At 45.1% G+C, this 16463-nt stretch overlaps 1 protein-coding gene across 6 annotated transcripts in view; it reads left to right on the plus strand.

Annotated features, from left to right (window-relative positions):
* The window catches only part of DDI2 (DDI proteasomal shuttling factor 2), a 40658-nt gene that overhangs the window by 558 nt on the left and 23637 nt on the right, over nucleotides 1–16463 (plus strand). The window lies entirely within an intron of this gene.

The raw sequence follows: 16463 nt of genomic DNA on the forward strand, positions 1-16463 counted from the left end.
CTCGGTACTCTTACCTGATCACCATGGCATGAACCTCGGTATCTCTTACCTGATCACCATGAACCTCGGTATCTCTTACCTGATAACCATGAACCTCGGTATCTCTCACCTGATCACCATGACCCTTGGTATCTCTTTCCTGATCACCATGAACCTCGGTATCTCTTACCTGATCACCATGAACCTCGGTATCTCTTACCTGATCAGTGATCACCATGAACCTCGGTATCTCTTACCTGATCACCATGAACCTCGGTATCTCTTACCTGATCACCATGAACCTCGGTACTCTTACCTGATCACCATGAACCTCGGTATCTCTTACCTGATCACCATGAACCTTGGTATCTCTTACCTTATAACCATGAACCTCGGTATCTCTCACCTGATCACCATGAACCTTGGTATCTCTTTCCTGATCACCATGAACCTCGGTATCTCTTACCTGATCACCATGAACCTCGGTATCTCTTACCTGATCACCATGAACCTCGGTATCTCTTACCTGATCACCATGAACCTCGGTATCTCTTACCTGATCACCATGAACCTTGGTATCTCTTATCTGACACCATTTTATTTATTTATTTATTTATTTTTGTATACAAGATCGAGCGAGGCTCATGTAAGAGCTAACATTAATGACAAAAAAACAACATAAACGGACACATAAAACATAAGATAAAGGGAGCAGGAGACAAGATGGGGACAGAGAGGGAGGCACACAAGTACAACAGCAGAGAACAGGGACATCGGAAGATCTGTGGGTGGGAGAGGGCTTGGTTGTAAGGCGCAGGGGAAGGGAGGTGGGGAGAGGTATAAAACACAAGGAGACCAAGGACTTCAAGGAAAGAAGTTGGTATTTCAAAAAAGTGGATCTGGGGTGAATTAGCGCGGGTAGAAAAGATCAAGGTTTTGGACGGGGGAAGATAAGAGATGGTGGTGAACAGCTGTTTTAAAACCTGGAGGGAGGAGTGGGATTGAAGAGAGTGAGGGAGTTTGTTCCAGAGGCGGGAGAAACGAGGAATGAAAGAGTGAAGGTGAGCAGAGAGTCATGATTTTGGCAGTTTCACCATAAGAGGGTTGCAGGCAGATCTTGTGCGTCCTGTATAAATATTTGGGGGACAGAGCACAGACAGAGTTGGGGGAGCAAGGACGGATAGGAGTTGGTAGAAGACGGAAAGACCACCAACCTGCCTGCAGTGAGTGAGTGAAAGGCCCTCGGAGTTAGCTTCATCGCGGGAGATTCCAATGATTCTGAAAGCTTTGGTTTCTACAACATGAAGCCGAGCTATGTGTGAAGCAGGAGCACCAGCCCAGAGGGGAGAGCAGTATTCCAATGAGCTGCGGATGAAAGCCTTGTATGTGGTGAGGAGGTCATGTGTGCCAAGGAAGGACTTCGCACGACGGAGGATGCCCAGTCGGCGATTGGCTTTGGAGGCCAGATTTGAAATGTGGGTTTCCCAGGAAAGATCATGGCAGATAGTGAGACCCAAAAGCTTGAGTGACAGAACTTATTGGAGAGGATTATTCAGAAAGTGGATGGGAGTGTTGTCCAGTCGGTCTTTTCGGAGAGACATCGTAAGAGTGTGAGATTTGTCAGCATTGAAAGACATGTTCCACTTGTTTGCCCAGTCTGTGATTTTGTCCAGGTCTGCAGAGAGTGAGGAGGCTGCAGACTGCCGATCTGAGGGATGAGGAATGGAGCGACAGAGAGTAGAGTCATCAGCAAAGAGATAGAGAGGATTTTCAAGAGAGTCAGAGAGATCATTGATGAAGACCAGAAAAAAGCACAGGGCCCAGAACATTGCCTTGGGGAACTCCAGCCTGAACAGGAAGAGGAGATGAGAGAAACCCATTCAGGGCCACACGTTGACTTCGACTAGAGAGGACGTCCGCCAGCCATGCGTGGAGATTTCCATGGATACCAAAGGAGGAGAGTTTAGTGAGCAGAGCGGGGTGCCAGGCCGTATCGAAGGCATGTGAAATGTCAAGGGAGACAGCTCGAATTTCCTGTTTGGCGTTGAGGACCTCCATCCATTGTTGAGAAAGCAGAAGCAGCATGTCCAGAGTAGAGTGACCAGGTCTGAAACCAAATTGATGGTCAGAGATCAAGCCATTGGAGAAGAGGAAAGATTTCAATTCTGAAGCAATGATGGATTCCATGACTTTGCTGATAATTGGGAGAAGGCTGATTGGTCTGTAGTTGCAAGGATCTGTTTTTGCACCTTTTTGTGCAAAGCGGTGATGTTGGCTGATTTCCAAGCAGATGGCAGATGACCTTGAGAAAAAGAGAGGGTGAAGACAACAGAGAGAGGGAGTGAAAGAGCGGAAGAACATGATTTTAGGACTCGTGGGCTGATGCCGTCAGGACCAGTTGCAGAATCAGAGTCGAGGGTTGACAGAAACTTTTTCACCTTGTCAGGAGGAAAGGACACAGAGTCCAGGAGCAGCTGGGTACGACTGGGTACGGTGGGTACAGAGAGGGATGGGTTTGGGACACAAGATTTAGAGGCAAACACAGAGTTGAGGCATTCAGCTTTTTCACGTGCGGAGTCAGCCGTGTAGCCATTTGAGGTGAGAGAGGGGATTGAGGGGGAACAAACACCAGAAACAGATTTGACCAGACGCCACCAGGATTTGGAAGAGCGAGACAGATAAGAGAGTTCGGTCTTGAGAACGGAGAGATACTGTTTCCTGGCTCTCCTGAAGGTGGACACACACTTGTTTCGGGCTTTGTGAAAGGAAATGAGATTTCCTTCCGTTGGATTTGCTTTCCAGGAGACGAAAGCAAGTTGTTTCTGGGCAACAGCCTCACCACAAGATTCCCTGTACCACGGACGGGAGGAAGGGTATGACAACTGAAGACGAGATGGGATAAACCTGTGCATGAGAGAGAGCAATTTACTTTGGAAGAATTCCCAGGATGAGTTGATGTCAGAGGCGGTAGAGATGGGAGACCAGTCCAGATGATTGATGGCTGCTTGAAGACCGTGCCAGTTGGCCTGAATGAAATGCCAGACTCGTCGACGCTGAGGAGGCTCTCTGAGAATGGTCAGAGAGATGTCCACTTTAACAAGCACATGATCAGATGAGCCGATTGGAGCAGAAGAAGAGCAGCAGACATTTTCAGGGAAGTTAGTCATAACCAAGTCCAGAAGAGAAGATGCTCCGTTGACTGAGATCCGGGTCGGGAAATTGACAGATTGTGTCAGTCCCAGTGAGTCGCAGAAGTCCTTTGCTGAAGAGCCATGGCTGGTGAGAGAGGTACCCACACCCAGCCAACTGGCATGGTGACAATTGAAATCACCACATATGAGGAAGACAGAGTTGGGATGGGTAGATAGAAGTTGGTCCATATTATCAGACAGCGAGATGTAGATGGAGTCATCACTGTTTGGTGGACGGTACAACACACATATGAACAAAAGGTGGGAGCGAAGGGGAAGCCGAAGCCAAAGGTATTCCTGGGGGTGAGGTGGAGAGAGGGCAGTGGAGGGCGAGTGAGGAAGAGAGTTTTTTTTATAAAGATAGCAACCCCACCTCCAGGACGAGGCTCAGGTCTATCATACCGGAGGAGGGAGTAACCTGGGAGAGATACCAAGGAATCAGAGACATCATGAAGAAGGAAAGTTTCTGTTAAGCAGATCACATCTGGTTTGTCAGAAGCAACCTGTATGGAGAGATCAGTCAAGTTTGAGGGAAGGCCCCGGATGTTTGAGGTCCATACCGTTAATGAAGAGGAAGGGGGAGCATCGGATACAGAACAGGGGGGGGGGGGGGGGGAGAGGGGAAGGGTAAGATGTGGAAGAGGAGGAAGAGGTAGGGAGAGCTGTTGAAGGTGTGTCAGAGATTTCAGAGATTTCAGAATAGCTTGGAGAAAGGGAAGAATGGGGCGGACAAAAAGTTTGATGGAGATTGGGTGAGGCACAGTGAGGTGTTATTTGAGGAGGGGGAAGAGCGAGGCAGAAGGTTGGGGGAGATGAAGGTGAAAGTTGGAAGGGGGAAGAAGCAGGGAGGACGCTTTGAGGAGCAGGGGTGAGAGGGGAGGAGGAGGGGTGAGAGGGGAGGAGCGAGGGAGAGTCTCGGAGGGGAGAGGTGTGGGGGGGGGGGGGGGAGTTTAGGAGGGAGGGGAGGGAAGGGGCAAGGGAGGAGATTTGAAAGGGATGGGTGATGGGGAAGATTTGGAGGGGAGGGGCAAGGGGGTATATTTGGAGGGGAGGGGTGATGGGGAAGTTTTGGAGGGGAGGGGTGATGGGGAAGTTTTGGAGGGAAGGGGTGATGGGGAAGATTTGGAGGGGAGGGGCAAGGGGGAAGAATTGAAAGAGATGGGTGATGGGGAAGATTTGGAGGGGAGGGGCAAGGGTGTAGATTTGGAGGGGAGGGGAGATGGGGAAGTTTTGGAGGGGAGGGGTGATGGGGAAGTTTTGGAGGGAAGGGGTGATGGGGAAGATTTGGAGGGGAGGGGCAAGGGGGAAGATTTGAAAGGGATGGGTGATGGGGAAGATTTGGAGGGGAGGGGCAAGGGGGAATATTTGAAAGAGATGGGTGATGGGGAAGATTTGGAGGGGAGGGGAAAGGGGGTAGATTTGGAGGGGAGGGGAAAGGGGGTAGATTTGGAGGGGAGGGGTAATGGGGAAGTTTTGGAGGGGAGGGGAGGGGGGATGGGGAAGTTTTGGAGGGAAGGGGGGATGGGGAAGATTTGGAGGGGAGGGGTGAGATTGGATTTTGAAAAGTGTACGATTCATGGGAAACGAACATTTTTTGCAAATGAGTTTGAGACCTTCGAGTCAAAAATACGTTTGAGGACGCTGAAGGAGGGTTGGAGGGCTGGAGAGTTTTGGAAATGTAGAAAAGAGGAACTGTAAGAGATGGAATTTTTTTTGGAATGAATAGATTTGGTGAGCAAGGCGAAAGCATCCTTTTATAGGAGAAGAAGAAAAAGGTGTTATAATATATGACAGAATACAGTTCTTCAGGGGAAAGATTAAACATTTCTAACCACGTGATCGCGTGATCACGAACAACGTGAACGAAGAACGAACGAACAAATAAGAACAACAAATAAACGAATAAGAACTGAGAAGGAAATATTTTTTGGGGTTTTTTTTTTTTGAGTATTAAACAAGGAAGTATGGGGTGAACGACTGAGACGAAACAGAGAACGAAAGTAATTGCGGCGCATTCGACGAACCGCTGAGAGAAAACAAAACCACAAGGTCGGAGACGGTAGCCTAAGCCCACTAGTACTAGTATTTGGCCTCAGAATACGCGACACTAATTAACCGACGATTGTGTATACGTGTATGAAAAATTAACACCGAAAATCTTCCTAAAGGCACGATATAGGTACACACACCGAAAGATAGATACAGTCTCGACAAAAACACAATTGTGAAAAAATTACTTAGCTTCGAAAGCGTGAGCGCATGGAACAGCTTCGAAAAACGTGACCTCCAATCTTGCGCATGCGCAGATCAATTTTAAAGGTCACATTAACAAAATCTGGAATAATTTCAACATAATTCCAATGAACTTTTGGTTCTAAGACATCTTGAAAAGTAAGTTCACCCCCACAAAAAAAATATTCCATATTAAATGCCAACTGTGTGTGTGTGTGTGTGTGTGTGTGTGTGTGTGTGTGTGTGTGTGTGTGTGTGTGTGTGTGTGTGTGTGTGTGTGTGTGTGTGTGTGTGTGTGTGTGTGTGTGTGTGTGTGTGTGTGTGTGTGTGTGTGTGTGTGTGTGTGTGTGTGTGTGTGTGTGTGTGTGTGTAGTGGGGCGGCTTAGCCCAAATATTCAAAAGAATTGTGCATTTTGTGAAACAAGCACCAAATTTGGCACAAATGTACATTAATATGTTGCGAACATTTTCAGATATTGGGCCACTTGAAATTCCGTAATTTTTTTTTTCAAATTTCGTAATTTCAAATTTTTCGGGTGACACCGTCACAATTTCGGTCTTCGAGGCCGGCCGATAGGCAAAGTGTGACCGGAAGGGACGAGGTTCTCCTGACCACGTGGCCCTCGATCTGGGAAGCGAGAGGCGTTCCATTAGTGGACGCGCCCCTCACGCCCGACTTTTGGGCGGCCCCGGCAGGCCGTTTGTTTTGACGTTCCGTGACAGGCCCCGCACCCCCACCTCCGGGCCGACCGGAAGCTTGTGCTGAGTACATCATACCTGAACAACTCAGTGAGGCAGAACACAGCAGTGCACACCAGGGTGACCCCTTCAGTGCATAAACCAATTAACCTGTCCACTGCAGGGCATATAGAAATGAAGTTATTTTCTGCATATAATAATAATATAAGTTCAGTTCTATATAACAATTTCTGTTATCACCACTACCACTACAACTACCACTACTACAAGCTTTGTCTGGAATTTTGTGGACTAACAGACAAACAGACATACAGACAAGCTGGGATCAAAACATTACCTCCTTCCACCATTGAGTGTAGAGGTAAACATCATGGAAATTATATCATGCCCTAGATTTAATTCATGCTTACCCGTGTATTTGCTTCACTGGTTCACAAGGTCTTTTGCATACATGTAATTCAGACTCTCGTCTTCATTGCTGACCACACAATGTTCGCAACATATTAATGTACATTTGTGCCAAATTTGGTGCTTGTATCACAAAATGCACAATTCTTTTGAATATTTGGGCTAAGCCGCCCCACTATATCGGCCGGCCTCGAAGACTGAAATTGTGACGGTGTCACCCGAAAAATTTGAAATTACGAAATTTGAAAAAATTTGAAAAAAAAAATTACGGAATTTCAAGTGGCCCAATATCTGAAAATGTTCGCAACATATTAATGTACATTTGTGCCAAATTTGGTGCTTGTATCACAAAATGCACAACAGGTTTGCTATGCTGCTACACTAATATATCTATATATATATATATATATATATATATATATATATATATATATATATATATATATATATATATATATTTATATACTGTATATATATATATATTTATATATATATATATTTCTATATATATATATTTCTATATATATATATTTCTATATATATATATTTCTATATATATATATATTTCTACATATATATATTTCTATATATATATATATTTCTATATATATATATATTTCTATATATATATATATTTCTATATATATATATATATTTCTATATATATATATATTTCTATATATATATATATTTCTATATATATATATATTTCTATATATATATATATTTCTATATATATATATATATTTCTATATATATATATATATTTCTATATATATACAGTATATATATATATATATATTTCTATATATATTTATATATATATATATTTCTATATATATATATATATATATTTCTATATATATATATATATATATATATATTTCTATATATATATATATATATATATCTCTCTATATATATATATATATTTCTATATATATATACAGTGGTACCTCGGCTTACGAGTGCCCCAACGTACGAGTTTTTCGGGATACGAGCCGTCGCTCGGGCGGTTTGTTGCTTTGGGATACGAGCCGAGATCCGATGTACGAGCTCAAAAAATTTATTTTTTTGAATTTTCCGGTTGTGGCTTCCGGTTCCGGTCACGTGGTTATCTTGCCGTGAAAGCATCTCTGCTTGGATATAAAACACGCAATCGTCGAAATACATTAGCGAGGAATCTCCTTGCTCCAGCCGGTGACGTCATCGGCGGGGATCCCCGCCTCCAGAGTGGCTGGTCACGTGACCGCCAAAGCGTGTCGCGCGTGCGGGTATAATGAGCTACACCTGTGGATCACGTGACCACGGAAGCACGCCTCGCTTGAGAGGCATGGCTTTCGGTTTGCGTTTTGCTTTATAAGGCGCGATAAATGGGCTTTTGAGTGTTAGCGGTTCATGGCGTTGACGGTTCATGGCGGTTCATGGCGTTGACGGTCAAAAACCCATTACATCAATTTTACCAGGCACTGTACAGTAAGTACAGTGGACACCAAATGCACGGTGGAAGGCTAGAAGTAGAAGATCGTCCAAGACAAGTGAGAATAAGCCATACTTTGGAGATGACGTCATTCGCTGGTCCGATAACCAAAGATGTGGTATAAAAAACCAGGTGAGCTAACAATGCAGCAATGAAGGAATTCGGCCAAGGCACCGGCACACAACGACCTACCTACATCGAAAGACTCAATGCCAATGGTGACAGAAGCCAAGACGGCCGGCTTAAACACCGCCGAAAGACCACGGTGTACCAACTTACGATGCAGAACATCTTGCACTTAATATGATGACAACAGGTGCCATCCTCTGACGTACCATTACAGGTACAGGTACAGTACACGTGAGCACAGAGCAAAAGTTCACTGAAACCGAGATTAAGAAAAAAGAAAAAACACCTCGTGGTCCGTGCTCGATATCCGAGTTTCAATCTTTTCAAACACATGATGCTCTCGGTCACGGTATCTCCTGCGAGCTGCTTCTCCTTCAACCACACAAACAACAACTTCTCCATATCTTCATGGATAGAGGTCCGGAGCTTTGAAATAATCGTAACGCCCTTGGCTGGCGTTATAGCCTTTATGGACTCCTTCTGCTTCAAAATCGTACATATCGTAGAAGGAGTACGATCGTACTGCCTCGCCAAGTCGACAACACGCACACCTCACCTGGCATGCTCTTCTCCTCTGCTTAATAAAACCAGTTTATTTCTTTACATTCTCTTGTATTATGTACAGTATATACGAGGTCGTGCTTGTTTATACATTATTTGTTATTTATAAAGTACATTTTTGTTATTTAAAAGCACCTAACAAAAAAAATTGGTGTTTTTTTTTTGAGGCTGGAACGGATTAATAGCATTTCAATGCATTTGAATGGGAAAATTTGCTTTGACTTACGAGCGATTTGGCTTACGAGCTCCGTCACGGAACGGATTAAACTCGTAAGCCGAGGTACCACTGTATATACAACAACATGCATTTTAAGGCCATTTTCCCTGCTAGAGCGGGGGTTAGCCTTGCGGTCCCCATGACAATCTTCTCCATTTTGCGCTATTTTCTGCATCTCTCCTTGTTAACCCCCTTGCCCACATTTCTTCTTCCACCATCTTTAGCCAAGTCTTTCTCGGTCTACCCCGTCCTCTACTTCCTTCTACATTAATTTCCATCACTCTTCTCAACCAGTCACTTTCATCCTTCCTCAACACATGACCAAACCATCTCAACCTGTTCCTCTTCACAGCATCAATCACGGGCAATATTCCCATCATCTTTCGCAATTCATCATTTGTCTTCCTCTCTCTCAACGATACTCCGCACATCCATCGAACCATTCGCATTTCCACCCTTTCCAGCCTTCGTTGCTGCTCTACGTTCATTACCCATGTCTCGCTCCCATAAATCATAACACTTCTCACACATGCAGCATACACCTTTTCCTTCAGCTTCAGCGACGCTCTCCTCCTCATCAGCACGCCACTCAGTTCCCGAAACTTCTTCCATGCACATCTCACTCGAGCAACCGTTGCCGAGTCTGATCCACCTTCTCCATTCAGCATGTCTCCGAGGTAGCAAAATGTTTTCACACCTTCCAGCTTCACGCCGTCTCCAAGATCCAACTCAACATTTCCTCCATCTGCAGCTCCCTCTGTGCACACCTTACATTTGAATGTAGCTGCCACACTGGTAAATGACCCTCTCAGACCACTACATTTTTGATGAACCCACTCAGCGCACATAGTACATTGCATGGAGTTCACTCCGACACCCTTCCTGCACACAGCACACGGCCACTTCCCAGTTCTTTCCACCTCACCACATGCTTTACCACTTGCCATCACCTTCGTCTTTCCGATATTCACCTTCAGACCTTTTGTCTCCATACATTCCTTCCACTTGTTCATCTTTTCCTTCAGTCCATCCATACTTTCCGCAATCAACACCAGATCATCTGCATGCAACAACTCCCACGGTAAACCCTCCTTTACGTTCTGAGCCAGCACCTCCATCACAGCTACAAATAGTAGTGGACTTAGTACCGACCCCTGATGCACTCCCACCTTCACCTCAAACTCACCACTGTTCCCATCCTTCGTCCTTACAGCTGTGCACGCTCTTTTGTACATTGCCATCACTACTCTGATCAACCATTCCTCCACTCCTAACTTCCTCAATGCCCATGTCAATACTTTGCGGGGAACCCTATCGAATGCTTTCTCCAGATCAACAAACCCAAAAAACAACTTCTTCCTCCTCTCCATGTACTTCTCCTGCAACTGCCTCACAATGAAAAGCGCATCTGTCGTTCCACTTCCTGGCATAAATCCAAACTGCATTTAGTCGATCTTCACTTTCTTCCTTATCCTCCTCTCTAACACCCTTTCCAATACCTTCATTCCATGCTCCAATAACTTTATCGCTCGGTACGAGCCACACTCCAGAGGGTCACCTTTCCCCTTGTATAGAGGGACGAGGGTACTCAGTTCCCAAGCCACTGGAATGCGGCCTTCTTTCACCACCAGATTACAGATCTCTGTCATTCTCTTCACACCCCAAATTCCTGCTGCCTTCAACATATCTCCCACAACTCCTGTCGGCCCTCCCGCTTTTCCACTCTTCATTGCTTTTATCGCTTCCTCAACTTCCTTCTCAGTTATCTTCTCTGCCGGTCCTAAAACTGGGTTACTCTCTATGTTGCCATCCCATTCATTCTCTGTGTTCAACAGCATTTCCATATATCTTTTCCATCTTCCTTTAATTCCATCTGGGTCGACAACGATTTGTCCCACTTCATCCTTCAAGCAACTCACCCCCATCACATCACACCTCTCTTTCGCTATGTGCTTTGCAATCCTGAATACTGCTTTCTGACCCTCTTCCGAATCCAAGCGTTCTCCGAACATTTTCCTACATGCCTCCTGTGCCTTTGCTACCTCTTTCTTTGCAGCCTTCCTGGCTGCCTTATAACTTTCATGCTCTGCTGTTTCTGCTCCCGTACCCTTTGCCTTCTGCCACTCCTTGAACTTCTTCCTCTTCTCGTCAATCCTCTTTCCAACTTCATCATCCCACCACCATGTTTCCGAGTGCCTCGGTGGTCCTTTTGTCCATCACATACCTCACCAACGGCTCCCAACAGACTAGCTTTCATTGACATCCAACCACTTTCAAGCTCAACCACATCATCCTCTACCCTACTCAGCCTCTCTTTTAATGCCTCCCTTACTGTCACCTCTTTCAACCTCCACACCTTCATTCTCGGTTGGTATTTCACCCGCCGAGCTCTCCTCGCACCTTTCACCCTTATTTCGCAGACAACCAAGTGGTGCTGTGAAACAGCCTCCTCCCCCGGGAACACCTTTGTGTCCCGGAGGTGCCCCTATCTCGCCTACGCACCATCAGGTAGTCAACGGTTGTCGTCGACCCACCTGACGTGTATGTAACAAGCTTATTATCCTCTTTCTGGAACTGAGTATTACAAATCAACAAATCAGCTCCATCAGAAAACTCCAAAATCCTTTCACCTCTCCATTTCTCACACCATATCCGTAACCCCCATGAACTCCCTCAAAACCATCCATACTCCTTCCCACATGTCATTCAGGTCTCCTCCCACCACAACAACTTCCTCATCTTTCACGTTTTCATCAGCTTCTCTATCGCACACCAGAACTTGTCCTTCTCTTCATTGCTTCGACCAACCTGCGGAGCATATCCCGAGATGACGTTCACCAAGAGCTTTCCAATCATCATTTTCACCATCATCACCTATCACTCACTCTAGTCACACTCACCACACTGTCTACAAACTCCTCAGAAAACAGGACACCAACACCATTCACGCCCTCCGGGCACCCTTGCCACACAAACTTGTATTTCTGTCCCTGCCTACCCTTCGCCATTCTCACACCACTTCCCTTCCATCTCGTCTCTTGCACACAACATATGTCCACTCTTCTTCTGACCAATACTTCACCACTTCTCCTGATCTCCCTGTCATTGTCCCTACATTCCATGTCCCAAACCTCAGAAACCGATCTCCACTTCGGGCTGCACCCTGCCCATATGTAGTTGTAATTGTCATGGTTCTCTTTTTGAGGCAATGTTTTTATGGCCGGATGCCCTTCCTGACGCCAACCCTCTTAGTCGTCTCTTACGACACGCAGGGATACGGTGTACCTATTCTGACCAGGGTACACACTGGGAAACGTTTAAACATGGAAATTCGGGGGGGTGGGGGGGGGGGCGGCGTCAGCATCACGGCTGCGGTTTAAACATATTCCAACAATATCCAACAGAACCATGAAAACCATGAAAAACAATCTGGGAAAAGTCTCCAAGCGAGAACGTGGATTTGAGAAAGAAGGAGCAGAGGCGGAAGAAAAACGAGATACAGGGGGCGGGGCACAAGCCGAGACGAGGAGGAGAGCGAACAAGCACGTGTCCGGGAGGAGAGAAAGAATCAATATAGAATTATTTGTCTAGGGAGGTGAGGTGAGGGGGGAGAAAATAAAATAAAAGAAACAAGCAATACAGTGAAGGAAAGAACCCAAATCGACAAAACCCCGACGGGGGGGAGGGAAGCCCCAAGTTACCAGGCCGCGCACGAGGTACGACCCAGAAAACGATTAATTACACACAAGTTTGTACGAATTACAAACCAATACCAACCAGAAACACACAATAACACGTACACAGCAAAATAACCAGTGGAAATTTGACAAAGACAAGAATGGGAAAACACTTAAACTTCGATGCCGTGGAGAGCTCGAAGTACGCTTCACTCGCCAGAGGAACCGGAAGTCGGAAGTATATATATATATACTTCAGCCCCTCAGTACCTCAGTCAGAAGTCGGAAGTATATATATGTATATGTATATATATATATATATATATATATATATATATATATATATATATATATATATATATATATATATACACACCTCAGTCAGAAGTCGGAAGTATATATATATAGATATATATATATATATATATATATATATATAGATATATATATATATAGATATATATATATATATAGATATATATATATATATATATATGTATATATATATATATATATATATATATATATATATATATATATATAAATAAATAAAATATATATATATATGTATATATATATATATATATATTAAAAAAAAAAATATATATATATATATATATATATAATTTTATAAACAGGAATCAAATTCCTGCGAGGGGCTAAGTGTGAAAAAATTCTGACTCAATGCGGGGCTCGAACCAAGGACCTCCGTTGATAACGCGTCAACAGCCATACAGAACAGCCTACTGCACTATTGAGCCAGCCGCAATCTCCTCAGAACTTTTCCACACTTAACATTGCGATATATATATATAATTATATATATATATACATATATATACATATATATATGTATATATATACAGGGTGGTCCAGAAGAAACCCTTGGCACATTTTGAAGAACGATACCTGCAACAAACAACTAAGTTTATTATTGTTCTTTGGTGCAAAACAAAACATCCGACAGATGCCACCTTTCCAACAAGTCAGTTCTTAAACTTTCTGCCCTGCTAGACCTGCCCCGGTCAACTGCAAATGCTGTTATTGTGAAGTGGAAACGTCTAGGAGCAACAACAGCTCGGCCGCGAAGTGGTAGGCCACACAAGCTCACAGAACGGGACCGCCGAGTGCTGGAGCGCGTAGCACGTAAAAATCGTCTGTCCTCAGTTGCAGCACTCACTACCGAGTTCCAAACTGCCTCTGAAAGCAACGTCAGCACAACAACTGTTTGTTGGGAGCTTCAGGAAATGGGCTTCCATGCCGCACGCAAGCCTAAGATCACCATGCGCAATGCCAAGCGTCAGCTGGAGTGGTGTGAAGCTCGCCGCCATTGGACTCTGGAGCAGTGGAAATGTGTTCTCTGGAATGATGAATCACGCTTCACCATCTGGCAGTCCGACGGACGAATCTGGGTTTGGCGGATGCCAGGAGAACGCAACCTGCCCGAATGCATAGTGCCAACTGTAAAGTTTGGTGGAGGAGGAATAATGGTCTGGGGCTGTTTTTCATGGTTTGGGCTAGGCCCCTTAGTTCCAGTGAAGGGAAATCTTAACGCTACAGCATGCAATGACATTCCAGACGATTGTGTGCTTCCAACTTTGTGGCAACAGTTTGGGGAAGGCCCTTTCCTGTTTCAGCATGACTGTGCCCCCGTGCACAAAGCGAGGTCCATACAGAAATGGTTTGTCGAGATTGGTGTGGAAGAACTTGACTGGCCTGCACAGGGCCCTGACCTCAACCCGATCGAACACCTTTGGGATGAATTGGAACGCCGACCGTGAGCCAGGCCTAATCTCCCAACATCAGTGCCCAACCTCACTCATGCTCTTGTGGGTGAATGGAAGCAAACCCCTGCAACAATGTCCCAACATCGAGTGGAAAGCCTTCCCGGAAGAGTGGAGGCTGTTATCTATCTATAATTCCATTAATCTCTGTGTGTATGTGTGTATGTGTGTATGTGTGTATGTTTGTCTGTGACCGCTGTTTCTCGACAACCACGGGTCCGATATACTTTAAACTTGCCAGGTATATTGCTGGGGACCCGAGGATGTGCCTTTTCAAGGTTTCATATTAATCGGACAATTACTTACCGAGCTATGTCCAAAAAACGATTCAACCAATCAGAGAGCAGCGAGCTATCGCGTGTGCCGAACGTGGCGAACACACTCTGCCTCGGACGGCACATTTGAGAGCGTATTCATTTATTTCACGTTGGAAAACTATGTTGCCGTTAAACTATGTTTTAAAACTAATTAAAACTACTATCTATAATTCCACGGGTCCGATAAAAAACACCGTACTCGCAAGCCGTTCGCTTTGGACCAAACCATTTCATGTAAATAGAGGGGGGGGATTGTCACCACTCGCAAGCCGTTCGCTTTGGACCAAACCATTTCATGTAAATAGAGGGGGGGGATATAATTTTAGATATATATATAGTACGGGCATGCCCTAGTCTATCTATAATTCCAGTAATCTCTGTGTGTGTGTATGCGACCGCTGTTTCTCGACAACCACGGGTCCGATATACTTTAAACTTGCCAGGTATATTGCTGGGGACCCGAGGATGTGCCTTTTCAAGGTTTCATATTAATCGGACAATTACTTACCGAGCTATGTCCAAAAAACGATTCAACCAATCAGAGAGCAGCGAGCTATCGCGTGTGCCGAACGTGGCGAACACACTCTGCCTCGGACGGCACATTTGAGAGCGTATTCATTTATTTCACGTTGGCAAACTATGTTGCCGCTATGTTGGCGTTAAACTATGTTTTAAAACTAATTAAAACCATTTCATGTAAATAGAGGGGGGGGGGGGGGGATTGTCACTGTACTCGCAAGCCGTTCGCCGTTCGCTTTGGCGTTGCGAATGGACCAAAACATTTCATGAACCAAACCATTTCATGTAAAGCGTTCGCCGTTCGCTTTGGCGTTGCGAATGGACCAAAACATTTCATGGACCAAACCATTTCATGTAAATAGAGGGGGGGGGGATATAATTTTAGATATAGATATAGTACGGGCATGCCCTAGTAGCAGCAAAGGGGGGACCTACTCCATATTAATGCCCATTATTTTGGAATGAGATGTTCGATGTTCGGGCGTCCACATACTTTTGGTCATGTAGTGTATGTATATGTACGGACACGTGTTTCGGGCTGTTGACCCTCGTCAGTGTGGAGAGGACGCTCCGGTCCCTTGTGAACCGATCAAACCCGACTGGACATTAAGTCAAGCTCCGATCTCTGAGGTCTACAAATATCGATATTCACGCAATTTTGAGTTATGTGAGTTTTGTGGCTAGATTGTGCACGTGGGCAGTGTATAGGCTCAGAGTTGCTGGTTCACGCACATACCGGAAATAATACATACCGGAAGTGTGTGTGTGTGTGTGTGTGTGTGTGTGTGTGTGTGTGTGTGTGTGTGTGTGTGTGTGTGTGTGTGTGTGTGTGTGTGTGCGTGCGTGCGTGCGTGCGTGCGGGCGGATGGATGGATGGATGTGTGCATGAATGGTAAGACCCCTCCCCCCCCATACCCCATATATAGTACGTTCAAGACAAATTGTCCCATCACAGCCCTTGCATGACTTGTGACCAACAAGAGTCGTCTGCCACATGAGCGCATTGTCTGTTGCCTCACTCACAATAGTACGGTTAGGAGGATGATGAACGTTCAATTTTGCAGTTGGGAATAAAGATTATTATAATCAGCTCTCCAATCTACAGCTATACCGTGATGTCACCGTCACGTTATGTTATACAGTGACCCCCAGGGAGCATCTCACAGTGTGCACGAAGCCTTACAGACAAAGGTTGAAGAATACACAAGCAGACGAAATGGCAAGGTCACTCAAACTTTTGGGCCTCACGATCAGCTGTGATCTTTCTTGG

This window comes from Myxine glutinosa, chromosome 2 (genome assembly GCF_964187855.1).
Source record: "Myxine glutinosa chromosome 2, kmMyxGlut1.1, whole genome shotgun sequence".
NCBI lineage: Eukaryota > Metazoa > Chordata > Myxini > Myxiniformes > Myxinidae > Myxine > Myxine glutinosa.